This window comes from Vigna angularis, chromosome 8 (assembly GCF_016808095.1).
Source record: "Vigna angularis cultivar LongXiaoDou No.4 chromosome 8, ASM1680809v1, whole genome shotgun sequence".
NCBI lineage: Eukaryota > Viridiplantae > Streptophyta > Magnoliopsida > Fabales > Fabaceae > Vigna > Vigna angularis.
In genome coordinates this window covers 24,027,100-24,039,239 of record NC_068977.1, presented here as the reverse complement: position 1 = coordinate 24,039,239, position 12,140 = coordinate 24,027,100, and positions in this window count along the sequence as shown.

Below are 12,140 nucleotides of genomic sequence, written 5' to 3'. Positions count from 1 at the left end.
TTGGTGTCCATAGGCAGCGTTCGGCCTTTGATGATGATTGATCCCAGAACGTTCGTCCAGACAGTATCCGAGTTGAAGATAGCGTTCGGCGATAATGTATGAATCCGTAATCTTCTTTGGGAGTATTTTAAAACATTTATTGAGAATTGTTCGTTATTTTCTTGATCTAATATTGGTTTATTTATACATGTTATTGAGAATATGTATGAATTCGTGATTGAGCACGTTTATTCTGTTGGAGGTGGTACATACACTATGTTATTTACTTGTAACTTCGTCTGTCTTTTGAGCATTTTTGCTAGTCTCGCGTGAGACTAAGATTCGAGTGTCACCTTCTTCTGCGCGAGGAGGTGAATGTCTCGCCCAATGACTTCGGCTCGTGTTGAGTATAGTGCATCGTTACGCGTAGTATCGATGTTTTTACTCGTTAGTCCTTGAGGAGTCGGGGAGATAGGTCTGAAGTCGCGTTGGAAGACGACTCGGGTCGCCTGTTATTGAGAACAGGTTATGACGACGAATTACAAGTAAACGACATTAGTTTATGAAAGACTAGTCTGCAATGTCATGGGTGTCGATTTATCATGGAAATTGTTATAGTTTATATGTAATGGGTTTTTGATGTGATACTTCTGGTTATTCATCTTGCATGTTGTGGCTGTGGTTTCCACCCGTGATGATCGTACTGGTACGGGAGAGATGGTAGTGCAGATAAAGCTGGATTTGGAATAATTCTTCGAGAGAGACGGGAAGTAAAACTTGTTGGGTCTATAGGTAGTAGCGAGCGTTCTTATTAGTGACGTTCGGTCTTGGTGTTATTTATTTTCAGGTAGCGAGCGTTATTAGGTAATTGTTGATCTTGATGATAGTTGTTCTCAGGTAGCTAGTGTCCGGTCTTAATTTGGTACCCTGAGGTTTAGTTTGATTACGTTCGGTCAGTACTTAGGTGTTCAGCAAAGTACTCTAGGCGTTTAACCCAGACTCAAATGTTCGTTATTATAGTGTTATGTCTCGTAGCGATCGTTCTTAGAGAATGATCTTTATTGGTGATGTTGCTCTGAGGTTGCAATCATTTATGGGGAGTGACCGGCCTTGATATTCGTTGAGGTAGCGATCGATTAATAAGTAGTGATCAGTCGTGATGATGCATGATTTAGGCAGTCATCATTCATAGGTAGTGCTCGGTTTGGATGACGCTTGTCTCAGATAAGGATTGTTAACAGTTAGTGGTCGTACGTAGGGAACGTCCGGTCTCGATGATGTTACCCTCAGATAGTGTTAAATCCAGTAAAGTGATCAATTAAGCGTTCGTCCGAATGGTACTTAATCTGTGGTGCGCGAGATTTGATCTTTGAGCGATCGTTTGAATAGTGTTCGAAATAATAGTAATTGTTCTAGTAGAGTGCGTTGTCTCAGCGTGAAGTCTAAGTGCTTGATCTTACTTAGCGTTCGGTCTCTTGGTGTTCGACCTACTGGTATCCGGTCTAATAGCGTTTGGTGTCTAGTGTCGAGCCTAAGTGATCAATCTTAACGTTCGTGCAAACAATATTCGATAAATAGGAAGTTCGTTGAGTTAGCGTTCGTTTCTGTGACGTTTAAGCAAATAACGTTCGGCCTAATAGTGTTCGATCTGACGTTCGGTTTTTAGCGTTCGGCTTAGTGTTTGATCTCGGTGTTCATTATGAGAGTGTTCGGTCATTATGGTTTTTCTGAGTTTAGCGTTCGACTCAATAGTATATGATCACCTAGCGTTCGTTCAAATGGGATCCAGACAAATAGTATTCATTAGATAGCGTTCGGCGGATAGCGCTCGGCAGATAGCGTTCGGCAGATAGCGTCCGTCCAAATAGTATCCGGTCTTAGAATGTTTGGGGAATAGCATTGTCCAGCAGCGTTCGTCCAGTATCGTCCGTCCAGATAGCGTTCGGCCAAATGGTGCTCGGCAAAGAGGGTTCGGTTCCAAAGTTTTTCCCTCTTGTTTAAGTGTGCAATGTGTTTTGAAGATATATATTTTGAGGTGGTTTATGGGAAAAATATATGAATGAATTTTATGATGATGACATGAAATTATACATGTGATCATTGATAATGCTAAATTTTACCATTATTTAAGCATCATTTTAGTAGCAAAATCAACTCCTTTCTAACTTATAACTTGTTTATTCCTCTTCTTTTGTCTTGTTTTCTAAATAATTGTGTTTTTGGCTACTTTGATGTACTTTCATCAATAATCCCTTATTTTGTAGCTAAAAATGAGCTTGGAAGAGTCTCCAACAATGTATAGAGCAAACCAAAGCAAGCACATGCAAGAGGACGCTCGTCGCTAGAGAGAACGCTCGTCCTCGTCCAGAAAAAGAGAAAATAGGATGCTCGTCCAGGAGCTCATGGAGGACGTTCGTCCAGAGAGTTAAGAGGACGCTCGCCAGCGAGAATAGGACGCTCGTCCAGAGAAGACGTCCAGCAAGACACGCAGTGGACGCTCGTCCAGCCAGGCAGAAGTGGACGCTCGTCCAGCCAGGCAGAAGTGGACGCTCGTCCAGCCAGGCAGAGGACGCTCGTTGGGCAAGGCAGAAGAGGACGCTCGTCAGAGAGGACGCTCGTCCAGAGAGAGTTAAGAGGACGCTCGTCCAGAGGGATAAGAGCACTCGTCCAAGATTTAGGACGCTCGTCCAGGCCAGAGAAGAGGACGCTCGTCCACTTTCAATTCATCCAGATGGTCCGTGCCGGGCGCGACGGGGCGCCGGGCGCGACGGGGCGCCGGGCGCGACTGATAGAGGGCGCCGAGCGCGATTTTTCTGATGTGGCAGATTGGGCTTATTTAACCCTAAAACGCTAAGGGGTTACGGTCTTTGGTTCATTGGAGGTGCGATTTTACGGCTGGAGCTCATGGAGGGCATGAGGAGCTTGTGGGAACATCTCCTCCTCTTCCTTTGGGTCTCCTTCTTCTTCCATCTTCCATGTTTGTAAGGTTTAGGGTTCTCCATGGAAATGGAGAACGAAACCCATCTTGTTGGGATTAGTTGTAGCCTTTGAATCTTGTGTAATTGTTGAATGATTTGATTATATATATGCGTTTTCTATCAATTGCTAGTATTCTTGTTTCCAATCTTAAAGCTTGCATGTAATGGGGACGTTCATGACTTGATTTTGGGGTTTTATGAATTATGGGGACGTAAGATGAAACCCAGAACTGAAATAGGAGTCCTTGTGGGTCATTGATTCTAGGGATGGAAGATGATTCACATGTTGTCTTAGATCCTAGCTCTTTAATGCGGGTTTTGCTTGTTAGATTGCCAAGGGATTGGGGTTTGATAAGGAAAACCTAGGCTCTTTCACCTAAGGGATTAGGGCTAGAGTGTTTTAGTGGATTGACTTTAGTAAATTGATAGAGAGGAGACGAAATTGGTTATACACAAGAGTGCATTGGTGAAAACTAACCTTAGCAATGTCATTTCATACCATTTCTAGTCTTTTCCATTTTCAAGTGCCTTCAATACCAAAGTCCAACCTTGTAATTATGTATGAATTTATGTTTCTGCACTTGTTCTGTAAATTGATGTTATGTTCTTGAGTCTAGATGAGTTGTTAATCGCACAATTCTCTAGTATTACGAGTCTCTTGGGAAAACGATACCCGGTCTTACCGGTTTATTACTTGAACGATTCGGTACGCTTGCCGAAATCGAGCTCAACAAGTTTTTTGGACTAACAAGTTTTTGGCGTCGTTGCTGGGGATTTGGGGATTGAACCCGAGTCCTAGAAACGGCTAACAATTTTTGGGTCAACAAGTTTTTGGCGCCGCTGCCGGGGATTTGGGGATTGAACCCGAGTCCTAGCAACGGCTAACAAGTTTTGGGTCATCAAGTTTTTGGAGCCGCTGCCGGGGACTCGTGTCAATAGTAGACTTTTGTGAAGTTTCTAAGTTATGTAGACTTGATTTTGTATATAGAACTAACTCTTTTGTTGTAAATAGATTTTCAATTTTACTTGGGCTAATTTGTGGCTTTAGCCTAGTTGTGTCTAAGTGTATGCAGGGGATGTTCATACAAGGAGGACTGCAGCCTCAAAAGCATCATGAAGACCCTGAGATTGAAGGAAATTATAGGACACAAGGAGACAACTATGTTGAGCATCACAAGCTGCCCCAAATTCTTCCTCCCTTGAAGATGCTCCAAGTGCTAAGTGAAAGATGAAGAAAGGGAGAAGGAAAAGAGAAAGACTAGTCACCACCACCCTTTGATGAGAGACAAGGAACTCAAGCCTAGCAAGCCAAAGTTGATCAAGAGGATTGAGTATTTAAAGATGTCAAGGTAGTGGAAGGGCTAAAAAGAAGAATTCAAGCTATGAGAGTTGATTTGGTGGCTAGAAAGTGGTTCAAGAAGAGTTGGTGGAAGGAGCACACCAACATCAACATCTGCACTTCATTGAGTAATCTGTCAAGCTAATGACGTTAAACAAGCGCTTTTGGGAGGCAACCCAATTTTCTTACCCTTTTTACTTGTGTTTGTGTGATTTTTGTGTTATTTGCATTTTTGGTTTATGTTATGCATGTTTGTGTAGTTTTGCATTGTTGTGATTTTTGAGTTGTAATGTTGTTTTTATGGTTTGTATAAGTGTATTAGGTTAGTTTTAGCTTGTTTGGTGTGTGAGTGCATTGAATGAAGGTCTAGAACCAAAAATCACATGGTGAGTGGCCAATTTCGCAGAAATATGCATTATGCAGAAAACTGATATGGCGCCCAAGCCCCCCCTGGCTGAGGGGCGCCCAGCGCGAGCTGCACCAGGGCCATCCTGCACTCAAATTGACTGAGTGGCGCCCAAGCCCCCCCTGCTGAGGGGCGCCCAGCGCGAGCTACACCAGGGGCGCCCAACACAAAAATTCTGGTTCTGCACTTTTTGTTTTTTCTTGATTTATGATGAGTTTCCCATTCTTTTGCACTCTTTCACATACTCCTTTTGATGTGTTTTTATACCTTTTTGTGTTGTTGTACCTTTGGGAAGCTTAATTCTAAGACTTCCCTCTTTGTTCATGTACTTTTGTCTTTGTTTGTTTTGGATTTCATTGTCTTGTTTCTTTGCTTTCTTGTGCATTTTTCTTTTAGTATGTTTTATGGATTCTTCTCTTTAGTTGTTGACTATGGAATATTAATTTCACTTTGAGCTCACTTTGTGCAAGATAACATCTTTCTTAGAACTTTAAAGGTGTCAAAACCACCAGTGGTCATCCTTTGAGGCATGCATGAGTTGAGCAACCATATGACTTGAAGATTTTGCTGCTCGTGTAGCATGGCCTGGGGGCCAGGCCCCTACTGATGGGGGAGGTGGAGCAGTTGCGGAGTATAAGCTACTGTTGGAGGAAGATGTTGCAGATGAAAGTGAAGTTAGTGTTCTACACTACTGCTGCAAAGAGTCCATTCTAAATCGATTTTTCAGTTTTAAGTTCTTGTTTTATTTGCTTTCAGTATTTGTGTTTTTTATTTCTTTTTTGACTTTCCTTGTGGATAGTTCTTGTGCAATTGGTCTGGTGATTTGAGTGAATCATTTGTTATGCTTGAATTGAATACAAATCTCTTGTGCTTGCTCTTTATCCATGAGAATTGTTTTGAAAATCTGATTGAGATTATGTGGTTGAGCTAGTTGAACAGAGATTGTGGTTGCTTGTATCTGTTTAGATAGATGCTTGGTTTTAATTGTGATCGATATTCTTGGCATGATGTTTATCAAATTCTGGAACCCTGTGTAAACCTGTGAGATGTTGTGCCTCAGAGTTTATTGTTGAATGTTATTACTTTGGAATCACAGTTGATTTTGCCTAAGTTTCTCTATTTGAACTAGTCACTTGCATGTTACAAATGATCAAGGCCATCTTGTTTTTCAACCTCTTCTACATTTTGAACCTAAAAGCCAATGTATAACCTTTGAACCTTAAAGAAAACTTTCTCATTCCCGAAACCTCAAGCCTATTGAAAAATCCCTAACCTCCTTACCTTGAGTTGAGATGAACATATATGTTAGAGTGAGGAGAATGGTCTAAGTTTGGGGGAGTTCTTGTCAAAAGGGGAGCATTGAGAAAAACAATAAGTTGAGTAAAAAGAAAGAAAAAGAAGAAAGAAGAAGAAAGATAAAAACATGAATTCAATGAAAAGAGTTGGGAGATAAGTTGAGAGTGGTTTATTCAATTTTGGAGAAAAAGAGATACTATGTTATATCATGAATTAAATTGTTTGGTCTCTTATCTCAAGGTGCTTTGTTGTCCAGAAAAACCAAATTTTCTTCTTAGCCCAGCCACAATACAAGCTTTAAAAAGTCCTTGTGATGTAACTTGCTTGTTAATATGTTTGATATTGTTGAAACAAAAGGCAAAGTTGATTTGTGTAACATTGTAATAGTTGAGAGTATGACACACATCCTTATACACCATTGTGCTTGAGTGAAACACTTTCCTTGGTGAGGATTGGTTCCATGCACTCATTGAAAACATCTTGCCATGTTTGTTGATCTATCATTTGCATCTATCATGTGATTTTGAACTGTTAAGCACCATGATTGAAGTTTAGCTTGCTAAGACTATATTGTCTCTTGCATGTGATTTAAAAGTTGAGCAAGCATGATTGATTTTGTTTATTTGATAGAAACTATGCTTGAGTTGCTAGACCATTGTGATTGAATTGTTTACTAGGTGAAGTACTTTTGCTTGAGGACAAGCAAAGTTGTAAGTTTGGGGGTATTTGATAATGCTAAATTTTACCATTATTTAAGCATCATTTTAGTAGCAAAATCAACTCCTTTCTAACTTATAACTTGTTTATTCCTCTTCTTTTGTCTTGTTTTCTAAATAATTGTGTTTTTGGCTACTTTGATGTACTTTCATCAATAATCCCTTATTTTGTAGCTAAAAATGAGCTTGGAAGAGTCTCCAACAATGTATAGAGCAAACCAAAGCAAGCACATGCAAGAGGACGCTCGTCGCTAGAGAGAACGCTCGTCCTCGTCCAGAAAAAGAGAAAATAGGACGCTCGTCCAGGAGCTCATGGAGGACGTTCGTCCAGAGAGTTAAGAGGACGCTCGCCAGCGAGAATAGGACGCTCGTCCAGAGAAGACGTCCAGCGAGACACGCAGTGGACGCTCGTCTAGCCAGGCAGAAGTGGACGCTCGTCCAGCCAGGCAGAGGACGCTCGTTGGGCAAGGCAGAAGAGGACGCTCGTTAGAGAGGACGCTCGTCCAGAGAGAGTTAAGAGGACGCTCGTCCAGAGGGATAAGAGGACGCTCGTCCAGGCCAGAGAAGAGGACGCTCGTCCACTTTCAATTTATCCAGATGGTCCGCGCCGGGCGTGACGGGGCGCCGGGCGTGACTTTTTGCGAGAGGCTCGCGCCCGGGCGCGAAACAGAGAGGGCGCCGGGCGCGACTTTTCGCGAGTTTTCGACTTTTTGCGAGAGCCTCGCGCCCGGGCGCGACTGACAGAGGGCGCCGGGCGCGATTTTTCTGATGTGGCAGATTGGGCTTATTTAACCCTAAAACGCGAAGGGGTTACGGTCTTTGGTTCTTTGGAGGCGCAATTCACTCAGAGGAGAGCTTGGAGGGCTGCTAGGGTTCGTGGGAACACTCCCTTCTTCCTCTTGGGTTCTTCATCTTCTTCCATGGCCATTTTGTAAGCTTAAAGGCTCTCCATGGAAATGGAGAGCCAAACCCATCTTGTTGGGGTTTGTTGTAGCCATTGAATTCTTGTGTAATTGTTGAATGATTTGAATTTATATATGTCTTTTCTATCAATTGCTAGTATTCTTGTTTCCAATCTTAAAGCTTGCATGTAATGGGGACGTTCATGACTTGATTTTAGGGTTTTATGGATTATGGGGACGTAAGATGAAACCCAGAACTGAAATAGAAGTCCTTGTGGGTCATTGATTCTAGGGATGGAAGATGATTCACATGTTGTCTTAGATCCTAGCTCTTTAATGCGGGTTTTGCTTGTTAGATTGTCCAAGGGATTGGAGTTTGATAAGGAAAACCTAGGCTCTTTCACCTAAGGGATTAGGGCTAGAGTGTTTTAGTGGATTGACTATAGTAAATTGATAGAGAGGAGACGAAATTGGTTATACACAAGAGTGCATTGGTGAAAACTAACCTTAGCAATGTCATTTCATACCATTTCTAGTCTTTTCCATTTTCAAGTGCGTTCAATACCAAAGTCCAACCTTGTAATTATGTATGAATTTATGTTTCTGCACTTGTTCTGTAAATTGATGTTATGTTCTTGAGTCTAGATGAGTTGTTAATCGCACAATTCTTTAGTATTACGAGTCTCTTGGGAAAACGATACCCGGTCTTACCGGTTTATTACTTGAACGATTCGGTACGCTTGCCGAAATCGAGCCCAACAAGTTTTTGGATTAACAAGTTTTTGGCGCCGTTGCCGGGGATTTGGGGATTGAACCCGAGTCCTAACAACGGCTAACAAGTGTTGGGTCATCAATCATGATATGAGTATGGTATGAGTCTCGTGGAGAGATTTAGTAATGTTACGGTATCTGTGTATATATTGATGTTGAGGGTACTGTAGTCGGATGTCTTGATCTGTGGGCCGATTTTAGGCATATTGAGGGGACTAAGAATAGTATCACAAGTGGAGAACCTTCCGTTGAGTAGCTCATCAATGTATCATCCGTATGAGTGTCTAGTAGAAATTTTGGTATGATGGTATATGAGGATGTCTAACCTAAATATTATATAATGTTTATATCATAGCAATTATGCATATTTTATAAATGATATGTTACATGTTAGCTCACCCTTACTTATTTGTGCATGTATCGGAAAAATCATATTTTTGCGATGATCGTATAACGTATTTGTTATACGGGAGCAGATGAAGGATTGTCGCGTGATCTGGCGCAAGTGCAGGAAGAGATGGAAGAACGTATTAGAAGGATTCAATGTTATCTTTACTGTTAAGTCTGAGCTTTAAACTTATGTATAGATTTAAGTTTGAGGTTCGGGGTGTTACCGTAATTGTATTATTACAATATTTTAAATTTTGAATTTTTTTAAAAGGGCAAAATTTTTTTGGGATGTTACAGTACTAATCAAAGTGGCCACTTTATTCATTAACAATTCAAACAAAACCATATTTCACAATGACAGTAACAAAGGAAATTCAATTAACATTAATAATATGTACAATTTTGTATTACTTTCTCTTAACATTGAACAAAATATATTCCAAATTACAAACATTTGTTCATCTATGTACAATTTTGTATTACTTTCTCTTAAAGAAATCTATACAAATATCACTCATATTTTATTCTAAGAAATCGAGTTTAAGGAGTCCTAAGCACTCTGCTCTTGTAACGCCTTCGTGACCCTATCCTCACGTAAGTCTTCATTGGAGGTGGATTGGTGGACATGCCTCCCGGGGAATAAAAAATCCAATGTTCATGGACGGTTCTTCACATAAAACCCTCTGTCCACCATCTCCGCAATCAGTGACCGGTGCTCCTCTGTCAAATGCTCGTTCAAAGTAGAAATATACTTTGTTAAAAAGGAGTGACTAACCCTCAACTGCATCAACAACAAACAAAATAACCAAAACATAAAAGCCCTAAAACAAAAACAACAAAAAATTTAACAAGGAAAACCCAAAATCCAAACCGAAAACGCAATGTACAAAATGAAGGAAGAATGCATTTACCTTGCTCGTCGAAGGACCATGGTTACCGGAACTTGCCATTTTGCACAATACACTCAACAAAGAGGACGACATTGACCAAAACGAAGAGATGTAACAAAAATGTAGAAGGAGAACGACAAGGAAGAGTGACAACCACAAGGAAGAGGGAGACCGAAAACCAAAAGAGAGAGCTAGAACGAAGATGATGAACGAGAAGGAAGAAAGAGAACAATGATTTCTAATGAAATAGGGTAAGGGGTATATTTGGAATTCCAAATTTTCTGAAGCTCTCATCAATTTCGATGTCACAATTTCAGGAATAAAAAAAAAAAATTGGACCAATGCAATACTAACACCTGGCGTTGTTAAAATTTTGTTGTTGGAATATCACGATCCTAAAAAAAATCTATATAATGTATCTTCCCTTGAGGAATACTCCATCTATTTACACTCAATAAAAACATTTGAATTCTCTGCAGTGAAATATAATAAATATTTGTTTATTTTTATTTACTTATTCTCTCTATAATTTTTAATCTTAACATTTCTATATACGAGAAATTTTGATTTGAAAAATAATTAGAAAACTTTTTCTTTCTACTAACATATTTGATATTACTTTTAGTTGCATATTATATTATATTATATTATATTATATTATATTATATTATATTATATTATATTATATTATATTATATTATATTATATTATATTATATTATATTATATTATATTATATTATATTATATATATTATATTATATTATATTATATTATATTATATTATATTATATATATTATATTATACTATATTATATTATATTATATTATATATATTATATTATACTATATTATATTATATTATATTATATTATATTATATTATATTATATTATATATTAGTCTGAAAAAAGTACATTAGATAAATTAGTCTACCTATGATGTAAAACTAATTGTTAATGTTTTTGCATTCGAAATATGTTGTCATTCTAAGTTGAGACTTTAAGTAAAAATAAAAGTCTTAAATATTTGTTTGATTGGAAGCACTTAAAAATGAAAAAGAAAACCTTTTGAAAAATTATAATTTTGAATAGAAAAAACTTTGAGTGACATACTTTAAGCATAAATTCATGCATATATCTCCATTAATGATCTGGGAGATGAATTTACTAGAAAGATTAAAAAACATGAATTTATCAATAGTAAATTATGATAAAATGATTAAACTCAATTTAGTTACCAATGATTTACAATGTGATAAAATGGTAGAAATATGATGAAGCTAAATTTAAGTCTCAAATAAATCCTTCATTATGTTTGATATTCATGGAAATACGAACTAATTAACTTGGAAAACATATCTATTTTAATGGACTTATCACAGAAAAGTAAAACTTGGGTCACAAGACCCACTATTCCTAAAGAGAGGGTGGGTATTCAACATTTGATTAATAATTCATGGACATCAAAACGTATATACACTTAGAGAGAGAATGGAAATAATAGGTTTATAGATTATGTGATGCGATAAAAAGAGAAAGATGGAAAGAAAAAAATAAATTTGTAATAGATGTAGAGAAAATCAAGGTACGTATGAATCATTTTCCTTGACAATTTATGCATCTACAAATGGACCCTACGTCATCCATTCAAAGATAAGACAATGCTTTAGCTTTAAGTATTTTAAGAATTTTTTTCTAGAACACTTTTATATTTTAATAAATTTAAATATTAATTTTCACGTAAAATTATGGAAATTTAATTACAAATTAATATTAGCATAGCTTTAAAATTAGCTATTATAAAATCAAACGATTTTAACATTGGAATTCGATTGTTAATTGCCTAAATTTTCTTTCAGTAAAGAAAAGTCAATCCTTACAATGATTTATTCATACCTCAATAACTCATTTCACTCTACATTTTCCAATTCCTATCCCATACCCTTTTCTATTTTTTCATCACTGCTTCTCTATCAATATTTTGAATTAATAATTTAATTTCTTTTCTTTAGCCTTACGTAATAATTTTTTTATATTTTTCCTTAACATTAGTAAAAGATAGAATAAATAATATATCTTAAACAGTCTCACACTAGGATAAGTTATAAACCGAATGTTAGTAGCTCTATAATGGATTATAAATTTATGGTTTTAATCATCTAAGTAAAGATTTTAAGTTTTTATTTGACTTTTCTTATATCCTCACTAGTACAAAATAGCCTTTTTAAGTCCGTTATTTTGAGCTTTTTAAATCTGTTTTAGAAGAGATTTAGTTTCGACAGACTTAAATTTTAAATCTGCTATTAAGCAATAGACTTACATTTTAACAGTGTTGTGAATCGACTGACTTAAATTTTTCATCCAAAATTGCAAATCCAATATATATTCCATTACCACCTCAATCAACCACCAGAAAATTCATCTTTCTTATATAAATTTCCATACACAATAAAGATAAAATTGGAATATAATAC